Genomic DNA, 15,089 nt, shown 5'->3' with positions numbered 1-15,089 from the left:
GCTAAGCCGATTGACTATGGATGTAGAGTCGATCGGCTCTAAGGCTTTGGTTGGCATTTTTAGCAGTTTCTTCCTCGATTTGATCATCCAGGAACCAATCCCACCAGTTTTGGAAGATGATATGGATAATGGCGGATGTGGGGGAACCATCAAGTTGTCACCGTAGTTGGTTGTTCTACGAGTCTCAAGAGACGATAATGCAGTTGAATCGAAGATCAGTTGAGGATCTAGTGTACTTGGAATATGAAAAGGCTTTTGTCATTCTCTTCAAAGGACTTTCTAGTTCTCTTAGTTCTTTCTTAATTTCTCAACTCTCTGTATCTTTTTTCTCAAAAAAGTGTATCAATTGCTAATAACTTAGGATTCCTCCCCCTTAGACATAGGAGTTAAGTATTTCAAACCCTAGGAATAAATTGATATGCTTTAAGTTTCTTTAGAGATTATATGTGATAAAATTAAATGAAATCCTATATTTATCAATAAAACCCTTTTAGAAAGTCTTTTTGGAGTTAAAATGCTAAAAAACGATGTCGGATAAAAAAAAAGAATCGACACTATGTAGAGCTAATCGGCTATGGACAAAACTGATTCGGCTTTATGATGAGCCAATTGGCTCTAAAGAGCAAAAGTTTATAAATATTTACAATTTAATCCCTAAACTTACAAAATTTATCATTTTGACCCTTAAACTTCACATTTCTTAACAATTAAACAAATTGATTTAAGAAAGGTAATCTTGATTAGATTAAACTCAACCCTAACCTCAGATTCGCCTATCCCCCGTCTCTTAAGACCCGAGAAAGGCAGTAACTTTCATCATAGGATTTTTCATAATTCCCTCGATATTTAGATATGGAAAATAGGTGTTGACAGCTACACTCGGTTTGTCAAAATTTATAAGCATGTAATGCGATTAAATAAATTGAGACAAATCATAATATCAAGGATACAATAAAAAAAGATATCTTTATGAGCTGTAGAAGCCACGCCCTATAAGCTCGGATTTGATTGCTCATTTGATGTGGGAACCACGCCCGCTTAAGTTTTGACGTCTCCGCCTACTTGAATTTAGGAACCACGTCTAATGATTTAGAAACCACGCCCGTTTATGTGGGTACTACGCCCGTTGATATGTGAATCACACCCGTTGAAATTAGAACTGGACCCGTTGATTTAATATTTGTAGAGACTTTCCCCTAGCTGTTTCACCATTTAAGGTCAATTTGATAATTTTTCACTTTTGAGTGCTTTCAATTAAGAATTTCCCAACTCAGAGTGAGATCTAATTCGTTTGATGTTTTTTCGAGGATATGTTGATACTTAGTTTGTCTAGGGGCTAAGATGTAATTTTAATGGGCCGAGGACCGATTTTGTAAATTTTTAAAAATTTCCATCCTAAGATGCAATATGGCCTTCCATATGTTTTTTTTGGGACTTGTATTAGTACTTGGTCCATTTAAGGACTAAAGTGTAATTTTGATAGGCCGGGGACGGTTACGGCACGGTCTTTTCACACATTTTTTAAAAATTAAGCTTATTTTGAATAAATAACGCATGTATATAATATGTAAGTGACAGGAAACAAAGTCTAAAGCTGAAAAAATACCTCTTTGATGGTCGAAAACGCTTGGTGAGTGTTCAATTTTGTCAAAAGGAGGATCTCATCTCCTTTTATAAGCTCTAAGTTGTTTTGGCGAGAAATCAATGGTGAGAATTCCCAATTCAGTGCGATCAAAGTGCGTCTTGAGAATCTTGATGATGAGGCCGCCATTTCAAGACTAGTTTCATGAGATTTGGTTAAAAGAACGGTTGAAGAATTGAAGAAAAAGCAAAAAGGGACTTGAAAGAAAACAAAAGGACAAAGGTAAAGTGATTTATGAATGGATGTGGAGGCCTTATATGGGTCCAAGGGAGAGGTCAAAAGTGCCATCTAGGCCCTCGGTTTATTAAAATTATATCTTAGTCCTTAAATGGATAAAATACCAATACAAGTCTCCAAAAAACGTATGGAAGACCAAATTGCATCCGGAGGTGTAGATTTTTAAAAAATCACAAAATTAGCCCCTGACCCATTAAAATTACATTTTAGCCCCTAAGCAGATTAAGTGTCAACATATCCTCTATAAAACATCAAATGAATCAGACCGCATCCTGAGGCAGGAAATTCCTAACTAAAAGCACCTAGAAGTGGAAAATTACCAAATTGACCCAAAGTGGTAAAATTATAAAAATGGCTGAAGGGAAGCTCTGCAAATAATCAGCGGGCATGGTTTCCAAATCAAAGGGTGTGGTTCCCAATTCGATGGCCATGATTCCCATATCAATGAGTTTAGTTCCTATATCAACAGTGTGGTTCCCAAGTTAGTGGGTGTGGCTCCCAAATCGAGAGGCATGGGTCCCGAGTCAATAGGCGTAGTTCCCACATCAACGGTCATGGTTCCTAAATTTAACTAAGCAAGTCCTCAAGACTCAAGCAGGCAATGATTGTAACACCCGGAATTTTTATATATTTAATAATGAGTTTTTATTTAAGTTAATTTTAGCTTCATTTTTATTGGGTTTAATTTAAAATGATTTAATGAAAATTTTAATATTAATCAAATAAATGAGTTATTTTCCATATCCAATTAGTTTGATTTTTAAGGAGTTAATTAAGTAAACTATTTGAGAAATGATTATATTTTGGTTATTCAAATTTTCTCCAATTGCATATTTATATAAGTAAAATTTATATATTGGAAAATTATGATAGAAATTGTAAGGGATGTTTATAAAAGAATTTTTGGGAAAATTGGTATTATAATTGATTAGTAGTATTAAATTTTAAATTGGAAATTTATTTTAGAATAAGGATTGAAAGTATAATTTTATTTTTATGGGGTTTTAATGGAAATTTGTGAGTTTGGTATTTTTGTAAATAAATATGTCGGTTAGGGGTATTTTTGTAATTATATATTTTCAATAATTCGGATTTGGCCCAAATTAATTAGTTAAGGGTTTAATTGAAAGGATAAAAGAAAGTTTAGGGGTTAAATTGGAATTCTGCTGGGTGAAATTGTAAGTAATTAAGAAAGTTGAGGGACCAAATTGTAATAAGGAAAAGTTCAGGGGTCAAATGTCGATATTGAAGGGAAAGAAAATCGAGGAAGAAGAGAGGAAGAGAGAGAGAGAGAGAGCTGCGTGGGGCGGTGTCCTTCCGCCGGACGACAAAGTGGGCGGCTGGCAGACCAAGGAATCGACGTGTGGCGGCTGCCGTTCGGCCTTTTCCGGCGCCTTTTTCAGCCGATCAGCTCCCCTTGAAGAGAGCTTTCTTTTGGCAGCAGCGGCAACGCCTGTGGTGGCCGGAGACGGAAGATCCGATGTGGAGAGATAGTAGGGGGCAATCGCGTTTTTTTGGGCTTTTCCGGCGAGCTCCGGCGAAGGATGGACGATCGGAGGATATATCCCGACTCTCCTCAGTTCAAGCTTCGTAATGGCACCGGTTTCGTGGCGATCGGGCTTCGTTTGCGAATCGACGCCCGTGATCGTCCAAAAATCTCTATGGATGATCGGGTGTCAGATCGAAAAATCGGAAGTGAGGATCGTTATCAGCGCGTCGTTGTGAGTCCGATGGTGTGTTCGGATTGTCGATCGGACTTCGGCGGCTGGAGGCGAGTCGACCGAGCGTCTCGGTAATTTTCTTTGGCTGTTGATCTTGGAAATCCTTTGATTTAAAATTTGTGCTTATTATTTTATGTTGAGTATTTGATATTTGTGAGTAAAAAATAATCGTTTGTCAGTTTGCCTACCTCGTATTTTGTGTTGTGTGGCGGAGCCGGGAAATAGTGAAGTTTGGGGACCCGACTCCCGTTGTTTGAATTTCTGGATATTTGAAGTGTTTTTCTGGCAGGTCCTGGACTCGTTTTTACAGGGGGTAATGTCCATGTTGTAGGGGAGGTTTTGCCGGATTTTCGGTAGAATTCTCCCGAGTCAAGATTCTTAGACAGTCAGTCCTAGGAGTCTAGACCTAGGATTAATGATCAATTGATTCAGCGTTTTGATAAATTGTTTTCCGTGACTAGATAGTCTGTTTGTTCGGCTCGCTCCAACCGAGGCACCGAAGCAGAGTTAGGAGGTCGCCAAACCTGTGAGTTAAAGTCATATATCGCTTATGCATGTGTCATGCGTAAAATTTGATTTGCTACTGTGATTATTTATTTACAAATTTTAATTTTTCATTTAATTATTATTGTTATTTGCATGATACTTTTAATTACTATTTAAATATGTTTTCCTTTATCACCAATTCTAATATTGCATGATGACTCAGGATGGGACGGCAGTAGAACATAAGTGTTGGATGAGTGTTCTAATATAAATCTGAGAGAGATAGGGAAAGGGTAAATAGGTAAAATTTTAAGAAAGAAAGATTAGGACCTGCCCTGGTCGAGCATCGCTCTCTGGGCTTAGTAGAGTGTGGTTGCCGGAGTAAAGGTCCCTGGTCGAGCATTGCTCTCTGGGCGCTGGCTTATTTGGAAATTTAAGTGACCAGACTGGAGGTAAGGTCCCTGGTCGAGCTTTGCTCTCTGGGCGCCAGTCTTATTGGATAAGAGAGCCGAAAGGCTAAGGTTGAGAGTTAAGTGACCGGACTGGAGGTAAGGTCCCTGGTCGAGCTTTGCTCTCTGAGCGCCAGTCCTGTTGGAATGAGAGTTTTGAGATGTTAGAGTTGAGGTTAGTTGAGACATAAGTGTTGAAATAAATCGAGATGTTAGAGTTGGGATTAGGGTTCTACTGAAGTGCTCCGTCCCGTTGCATATGGAATAATTTTTGTTTAAGCATGGCATGACACATATGTTTTAACATAATACATATGGTTAGCATGACTTATTAATTATTTTAAAGTCAAATAAGGTGATATTGAGATGTTCGAAACTGTTTTTAGATATATGATTTTAGCTCACTCTCGAGACTGACAGTCTCCATTTACTTTTTTCAGATGCGTGACTGTTAGTCTTCCCGCGACTCTTATTCAGTAACCCGACTCTTTCATCATCGGGTGATGTGTTTGATTTTGTATGTCAAATTGTAAAAAAATCTTAGATTCTCCGCAGTAGTAATAATAGATGTATCAATTGTAAATTTTATGAGTTTCGGGTCTCGCCTAATTTTTCTGGCTGACCGAAGTATTTATGTAGAATATAACTATTAAGTTAATTTATGGCTTTAATAATATTAATTTGAGATGAAATTTGTTTAAGTCAGTGAGTGTCAGGCTTACTACGGGTTTCGGTGGCCTTACGCCTACCCATTCCCTAGTGCCGGTCACGGGCCCACGGGTGGGGTCGTGACAATGATCCCCACACCAAATCAAAATCCTTCTTGAGCTTACGGGTCGTGGTCTCTACAACTTATTAAGATATCCTTTTACTTTATCCTTGATGTTTATGATTTATCTTAATTAATTTAATCGCATTACATCTTATAAATTTTGATAAACCAGGGGCAGTTGTCAATACCCATTTTCTGAATCTAGATATCGAAGTAATTATGAAGAACCCTATAATGAAAGTTACTGCCTTTCTAGAGTCTCGTGAGACGAGGACGACCAAATCTGAGGTTAGGATTGAGTTTAATCTAATCAAAATTACCTTTCTGAAATCAATTTAGGTTTAATTGTTAAGAAAAGTGAAGTTTAAAGGTCAAAATAATAATTATCACAAGTTTAGGGACTAAATTGCAAAAAAATTTCAAACTTTTGCTCTTCAGATCCGACCGGCTCCACACAGTACTGATTCATAGTTTTCTTAATTCGACGTCCTTTTTTGGCATTTTAACTTCCTAAATGACTTTCTAGAAAGGGTCTTAGTGATAAATAAGGGATTTTATTTCATTATATCAAACATAATCTCTAAAATGCTTAAAGCATATCGATATATTCCTAGGATTTTCCAAACTCTAGGTCTTTAAATACTACTTAACTCTTAGGTCAGGTGGGGAGGAGACCAATTGACAGTCGATACACTTTTTGAGAAAAAAGATATAGAGAGTTGAGATACTAAGAAAGAACTAAGAGAATTAGAAAGTTTTTCAAGAATGATAGAAGCTCTTTCATATCCTAAGTAGCACTAGGTCCCCAATCGGTCTTTAATTTAACTGCATCATCGTCTCTTGAGACTCACAAAACAACCAACTATGGTGATAACTTGAGGGTTCTCCCTTCACATCCACCATCATCCATATCGTCTTCCAAAACTAGTTCTTTTATGCTTTCCTAGAAACATGATTAGATTTTATTTTTATTCATTTATATGTTTTATGTGATTAGAATAGGTCTTTTTGATTAATGTTATAATATTGTTGGGAATTGAATATGATAATAAGAACATTGCACGAAATTGAATCTAATAATAAGAACATGTATGGTTTTGATTGTGTTTTTTTCTAATGATTTGTAACATAATTAGGGTTTTAGATTAGATCCATAATTCATTCATGTTTATGGTTAAATGTTTTAGGATTGCATGATCAAAATCTTATATTTTTTTCATTTTTTTAATATTAGTTTAAGTATTTTAGGGTTTGCATGATCTTTTTAGGGTTTGTTAGTTGATTTTATGTTCTTTTTATGTTTTCTATTTAATTTTACACGTTTTCAATTGATTTTTTATCTACTATGCATGTGGGATTAGCTCTGAGGCGATCGAATTGAGGAAGAAACTACCAAAAATGCCAACCAAAGCCCTAGAGCCGATCAGCTCAATGCAGAGCCGATTGGCTTAAGAGCCCAAAAACTTAATTTTCGACCTTTTATAGATTTTTAATGTATTTATATTCTATGATTATGTCTTAGGCATTTTTTTTCTTCATTTTTAGTTGTATGCAGTTGTAACAGCTAGATTTACTTTTTACTTATTTTTGTTTAATGTATGATTAAATAAATATTGTGTGATTGATTAACTAAAATGGGCCATATAGACTTAAGCCTTAAAATTGGACTTGGCATGAAAATTATTGTCTGTTATCTTATTTAAGATGGTAATTGGGCTTTAATCTAAAATCCATGTAGACTTAGTAGGCTTTGCCTTGCTTAGTTAGGTTAAAATTGGGCCATATTAGATTTAGGGTTACTGAATTGGACATCTCCATAAAAGGTAGTTAATTAGACTTAACAGGCTTGGTTATTAAAGCATAACTTATAGTTAGGCTAGACTAGGTGGGCCTTGCACATAATTAACTAGTAAATTAGGCTAATAACTTTAAGTATTGGGCTGAGCTTAAATAAAAAAAGCTAGACTTAGGTGGGCTTCACATGTTGTAGTACTTGAAGTGTAGAAATATTATGCTGCATTTATAGGGAATAGTATGTTAAAATACTAAAATTAAAGACAAATATACACAAATAAGGAAGTTGAATTTCGAATACATCTCTGGATTTGTGATGTAAGCTTCCTTATGGAATCGAGAAACGTCATTCATTAGTAAAAGTATGCGAATTACCCGAGTGGTGATTCCTATCTCTACGCTAGTCTCTATGACTAGTTAGTGTGTTCCCAATTAGGTTGAAAAGTCTTGTAGTATCATAATCGTTAAAGACACTTGGGTGCGCACCCGAAACTACCGCCGACACTCGGTAACTTATCTAGATTGCATGACTCAAAAGACTTATCCAGATTGCAGCCGACACTCGGTAACTTTTCCGGCGAGTTCCGGTGAGGTATGGCCAATCGGAGTTCATGGATGAACTCCCCTCAGCTTAAGCTTTCTAATGGCACTAACTTTGTGACAATCAGACTCCGTTTAAAAATCGATGGTCGAAACTATCTATAAATATTTCCAGACGATCGAGGGTCGGATCGTAGAATCAGATGCTAGAAGTATCGTCTGCGTATTATTTCGAGTCCGCAGGCGCGCTCGGATCATCGGTCGGACTCCGGCGGCTGACGGCGAGTCAGCCGATTTATCAAGCGTCTTAGTAATTTTCTAGCCGTTGATTTTTAGAGATTGTTAATTAAAAATTATTTGAGTAATTATAGTGTTATATACCAGAAAAATTATATATGGATTAATTGTCAAATAATAGTGTGTCGGACCATCTGTCAATAATTATGGTATATGATATGTTACGGAATCGGGAAAAATAATATAGTTTTGGTGGCCTGAGTCCCGTTAATTAATTGATGAATATTAGAAGTGTTTTTGGCAGGTCCTGGATCGTTATACGTTTGTATATTAAGGAGAGGTTCTGCCGAATTTTCGGTAGAACTTATCCGAGTCGAAATTCTTAGACAGTCAGTTCTAGGAGTCTAGGCCTAGGGTTATTTATTAAATATTTTACTTTTATTGATTGAATTGTTCCTATGGATAAATAATCCATCATTTCAACTCGCTCTACCCGAGGCATAGGAGTAGAGCAAGGGGTCGTCAGAACTGTGAGTTAAAGTCATATATCTGCTATACTTCACTATATATGTGTCATGCAAAAATTTTATGTAGCAATTCTGATTGAATGATTTAAAAATTTAAATTATTTATTTATTTACTATTGTCACACCATTATATACATCATTGTTATTGTAATTGCATGTTAACTCAGGATGAGACAGCAGTAGAATAGGCCACCTGATGGGTTGCATCAGGACGGTATACGCACCAGTATAGATGTGAGAGATAGGTAGTAAAAGAATATTTTAAGACTTACCCTGGTTGAGTTCAACTCTCTAGGCTGTGTAGAGTTTGAGTGCCGGATTAAAGGTCCCTGGTCGAGCGTTACTCTCTCGGCGCCGGCTTTATTAAAAATTAAGTGACCAGACTGGATTTAAGGACCCTGGTCTAGCTTCGCTCTCTGGACGCCAATTTCGTTGGAATGAGAGAGCAAAAAGCATGTTAGTGTTGGGGTTAGGGTTTTGCTGTGGTAGTTGTCTCGTAGCTCGAAAAATATATTTTATTGAATTATGGTATGATACATGTTTTTGCATGACCTAATACTTTATTTGATTAAACAAATGTTTTATTAAAATGGTTGTTTTTATTTTTGGATATATGATTTTAATTCACTCTCGAGACTGATAGTCTCAATTTTAGCTCTCTTTCAGGTGTTTGTTAGTTTCCACAATTCTTTTCCTTTAGCAGCCCGACTTCCTTCATCTTTGGGTTTTAATGTAATTGATTTTATTAGTATCTTTGATCTTTAAAATTTTAGATTCTCCATAGTAGTAATTTCAAACTTAGCAATTCGTAATGGCATATAAATTCAGGTACTGCCTATTTATGATGGTAGACTGAATAATATATATATATATATTATCTGGATGGTTAAAAGTTAGTTATGAAATAGTGTTATAAAGTACAAAATCGAGATTAAACTTTAGTTGAGTTAGCAAATAATCAGACTTGCTACGGGTTTTAGTAGTTTTACGCCTACCCATTCTCTAGTATCGGTCACGGGACCACAGATCGAGTCATGACATAAATATTGTGTATAAATATTTTTTTCATATATGGTTACTAATAAATATATGTTCTTATATATGCCTTTTGTTGCGAGGTGGAATAGTTAAAAAGAATTCAATTGTATATCGTCGATAGTTACATGGTCGACTTTGGCTAAAGTGTATTCACCTTTTTTCCATCTTAAATAAATTCTTAAGGTGGCTAGCCTTACTAGTAACCTTGAACTAAATTTGAATCTTATGCAAATATGCATATGATGAATGCCATACAAGGACCATTTTCTAAAAAATTTTAATTTTATATTTTTATAATTTTTATGTTAGATGAATGTCCTAAAAGCCACTTGGATTTTTGCTTTTTGGTTCATACATTATGAAATTATTATGAATATCTTTTTATTAATGGCAGTTATTTACCATTCATTTTTATAATAATATAATTATTAAATTAGTCCAATAATATTTATTAAAGACTTTATTCTCAAGAGTTGAAAATATGAGTGGTAGATGATCTTTAGAATAAATATTACAAAATAGTTCTTGGTCGTAGGATTAAATATTGGACATCTTTAATCTGGAAGACCAACATAATGCGTTTAACCCTATGATTAGTATGAGATAATAATATATATAGGATGTTGAATTTCATGCCATTTAGTATGAGTTACTAAGTTAATCATTATGGGTCACTTGTGACGAGTGGATTGAACATATGACTTAAAGAAATAATGAATCACATGGATGATTTATTTAAATCACTAGTTCATTATTAAGTTATGATGGTGTAACTAATACTCGGACCTGAGGTGATAGAGTTGTCTCATGAATATGTAATTGGAATTTGCTTAGGCTTTTGGTATCCGTTCATACCTAGAATGGGTACTTGCAGATAATGGCTCCAATTGCATATGCATGGAGGCAGATGTTCATCAACAAGGACTCCACTACCTTGAGTAAACAAGGAGAATATCCTATGCGATTCGATAACATCTTGACTAAGAAATCCTTGGCCCAGGTAATTATGATTAATAGAAAAGGGGTTTTCGCATTAATCATATTTAGTCGAGATGTAACTTGGATTTTGGTCATAGAATCAAGTTAATGGATTTGACTATTCAATGATCCTCACTTGATCGGGATATTATTCAATGGAAGGATTTAATTATATTGTAATCATAAATAAAGAGTTCATGGATGAAAAACGCCTTTATTATTAATTAGGTAATTATAATATATTGCTAGACGTCACTTTTAATTTATGGGAACGATTGAGGGACAATTACTTAATTTTTCTCTTAGTTGATTAAAGTGTTTTAATTAATATTAAATTTCCATTGCTAATAAACAATAGACCTAGAAAGACACACATGTTAAGATTAACTGAAGCACAGCGATGAACTTGACTTGTACCTCGAGTAGGAACACTAGCATCTTCCGAAGTTAAAGTCTGTAAATATCTAACTAATAGTAATGTATAATATATAAGTGTTATATATTAAAGGAGCTTGACACATGTCATCATAAAAGAGTTTGTAATGCCATGTATTTGTATAGCAGCTTGACACGTGTCATCACAAAAAGAGTTTTATGATGACACGTGTCATGAGACATGTTTCATCATAAAAGGGCTCATGACCACGTGTAGAGAAAGTATCTAGACACGTGTCATCATAAAATGGTTTTATGATGACATGTGTTAGAAAAGCAACTTGACACATGTCATCACCAAAAAGGGTTTTATGATGACAATGTGTTAAGAAAGCAACTTGACACTTGGTGTCAGTATAGCTTGACACGTGTCATCATAAAAGAGTTTTATAATGAGATGTTCAATACTGCTTGATACATGTCATCACAAAAGAGTTTTGTAATGACATGTGTTTGTACAACTGTGTTAAGGATTATGAATCCTTAACACTATATAAGAGAATTTCTTACTCCTATTATCATAAGAAGAATAGAGATAATCGACATACTTACTATCATAATAGGTTTATCATAGTAGGAAAACTTGAGAGTGGAGAAGGAGTTCTTCATCTTTAAGGATTGAATAGCTTTGCTTGAGGTTGGTTGTGTGAGATAATCTAGAGGATTTGCAATTGCAAATCTCTATTCGATTCTCTAACAGAAATATCATCAATAATCAAGAATCAAATTATGCTCTTCAAAGGTTGTAGTCTTTTTCTTTATATTCTTCATGTTCATAAAAGAAAAATTGTTTCTTTTTCTTAATTTAAATCCTCAATTACAACTTGTAACCTTTATTTTCATGAAATGTGAAATGTTTAGAGCTTTCACTGCGCCACTGCATGTGTTTTTCCAATAATGGTATCAGAGCCAACCTGTTGATACTTGAGGATTTTTAATAATTCAATGAGAATCAGATATAGAAAAAGTTAATTTGATTGCATGTAAGAAGATTTTGGGCTTAGGAATCCATTTAATGTGTTTCTTTGATCTATTCTTATGGTTTGTAAATTTAATTATTTACATTAGGGTTGTAATTAATTATTTTGGTAACCTTTGATTTTCTAATCTTATTTCACCTTGGTGTGCCAAGGTTTATAAATTATAAAGTGTTATAAGTGAAGAAATTTGAAGATTCAAAAATCAGAAGGGAACCACTAGATCATCTAAAATGCAAGAAAACCGGATCATTATAATTTGATTTAGGCTTTTGGTTTTCTTGTAATTTATTATAACCCTAGGTGCCCAAATTTAATTCGTGGCTTTAGAATTAAATTAGAATAGATAGCCCTTAATCATTTACGTTTATTTATCTGCTTTGATATACATGGGATGTATATTTAAAACAGATATATGCTGGTGAGACCTAATAAAGACTAAAATCTTCTAATTAATATTAAGTTGATAAATGGTATGATTTGAAAAATCAATATCATAAATGGTATGATTTGGAAAATCAATATCATGGCTCTCCACTATGTAAAATTCAAAAATTTTTATGGTTTTAGTAATAAGTCATGGACAAATTGTGAGGGTTATGAAAGATCATGTAATAAATCTATTGAATTTTATCAAGCATTTGACATTATAAGTGTAATTTCTATTAGTGGCCAATATTTTGACTCACGATGAGGTTCTAATATTACAATTATATTTATTGGATAGCGGGCTTGACTAAACTCTATACAATGGACCAATAATCGATGAAACATGAGGTTTAAAGTACTAGGAGACGAAGTGTAAATGATTGGATCATGCATGAGATGCATATAATATGAGATATTTACTTATAAAATTTTAGTAACCCAAAATCGACGAAACGTGAGGGATACTAAAATTTGGTAAGAAGCCAATCGCCCTATAGAAATCTACCGACGAAGATTTTCGTTTCTCACTAGGAAGTGTGAAATTTGCCAAGTTAGTGGGAGTCATCATTTTGATTTAAAGAACAAAACCAAAATGAAATTATATAATGAGTCACTAATAATCTACTATTCTTTGCAAAGTTAGAATGGCCGCCCTCAATCCATTTGCGAGCATACTTGATGCTAACCGATTAACTGGATCAAATTTCATTGACTAGCTTAGGAATTCGAGAATAGTTCTCAATTCTGAATGCATTGCCTATGTCCTTGATACCAAGGTTCCCGGTCCCTTTCTTACAAGGGCATCAAAAGAGGAACATGCTATACTTGAGAAGTGGCGCTCTGATGAGATGCAGGCTAGGTGTTATATCCTGGCTTTCATGACTAATGAGCTACATAGACAATATTACAAGATAACTTATGCTACTAGCATCATTCTTCACCTTTAAGAGTTGTATGGTGAACAGAGCAGAACTGCTAAATATCATAAATCAAAGCAGTTGTTTAGGTCTAAGATGGCTGAGGGTGCTAATGTGTCAGCACATATACTTAAGATTATCAATTTGATTGAGCGTCTTGAGGTTTTAAATTTCTCTATAGATGCAGATCTACAGACTAATTCGATCCTACAGTCATTGCCTGATTCCCTTTCCATATTCATTATGAATTTTCATATGAGCAAAATTGAGTGTACACTTACTGAGCTCATTAATCAAATAATGACAGCTCAAGGAACTATGCAGGGTAAAGGTAAGGAGACTGCTCTCGTCTTTGCTTCAACTAGTGGGACTAAGTCGAAGAAAAATGCAAAGGGTAAATCTGCGATTAAACCCACCCATAAGGTCTTCAAGGCTAGAGGGAAAGGAAAAGGAAAGGAAATGTCTAATGATAAAGGGAAGTGTTTCTTTTGTCAAAAGGAAGGACACTAAAAATGCAATTCTGCTGAGTATTTGAAATCCTTGAAAGTCAAGGAAGATGAAGGTACTATTATCTTTTGTGTTTCTGAGTCATGTTTTTCATTTGGTTCATCATCATTTAATTCTTAAGTGTTAGATTATAGTGCTAGTACTCATGTTTGTAGTTCTATGCAGGATCTGGCAGCAAGTAGGATCCTTAAGAAGGATAAGATAGTTCTAAAGATTGGGAATGGAGCAAGTATTGCTGCAGTTGCAATAAGAACTATTTTTGTTATTTTGTCTACTAGATATAAATTAATATTAGAGGACTGCTTATATGTACTAATGCATATATAAACATCATTTCACTTTCTGCTTTAGTAGTTAAGAATTATGAATTCAAGTTTGCAAATGATGTTTGCCAAGTTCATTTTGGAAATGAATATATTGCATATGGTACTTTAATTAATGGTCTCTATTATTTAAATTTATATGTAGATAAAGCTAAAGCACATAATGTGAATATAAATGCCAAAGCAGCCAAAGATCTAAATCTGAGATATTTATGGCATCTTAGATTAGGTTATATTGCAGAAGAAAGAATCACCAAATTGGTTAAAATGGGTTTAGTGGATTCCATTGGTTCTGAACCATATCCAATGTGTGAATCTTGTCTTCAAGAAAAAATGACATGATCACCCTTTACGGGACAAGAGGAACGAGACATAGTGATGTATGTAGACCTTTTAACATTATGGCACGTGGTGGTTACACTTACTTCATTACCTTTACTGATGACTTATTACGGTATAAATATTTGTATCTTATGAGATACAAGTTTGAATCCTTTAAAAAGTTTAAAGAATTTAAAGTTAAAGTGCAGAATCAGACAAGCCTAAGTATTAAAGCCCTTTAATATGATTGAGGTGGTGAATATTTGAACTGTGAGTTTGATCAGTACCTAAAGGAACATGGCATTGTTTCTCAACTTACTGCCCTTGGAACACCATAATTGAATTATGTATTTGAAAGGAGGAATCGCACCTTGTTAAACATGGTACGATTGATGATAAGCTTTATTACTTTACCCACTTCCTTATGGGGATTTGCCCTCCTTACATCGCTATACCTTTTGAACAGTGTGCCTTCCAAGTCTGTTCCTAAAACTCCATATGAGATATGGAATAGCAGGAAACTAGTTTTAAACATGTTAAGATTTGGGGCTGTCTAGCTTTCATGAAAAAGCTAAAAGTGGACAAATTGGAAGCTCGATATGTTAAATGGAGATTTGTTGGATATCCTAAAGAAACAAAAGGATATTATTTCTATCTTCTTGTTGATATGACCATCGTTATTAGCGAAGATGCTCTCTTTCTTGGAAAACAGTTTATTCAAGATAGTGGGAGCAAAAGGAAGATAAAACTCGATGAAGT

Source organism: Ricinus communis, chromosome 5 (assembly GCF_019578655.1).
Source record: "Ricinus communis isolate WT05 ecotype wild-type chromosome 5, ASM1957865v1, whole genome shotgun sequence".
In the NCBI taxonomy this organism is placed as follows: domain Eukaryota; kingdom Viridiplantae; phylum Streptophyta; class Magnoliopsida; order Malpighiales; family Euphorbiaceae; genus Ricinus; species Ricinus communis.
This window is presented reverse-complemented; position numbering follows the sequence as displayed.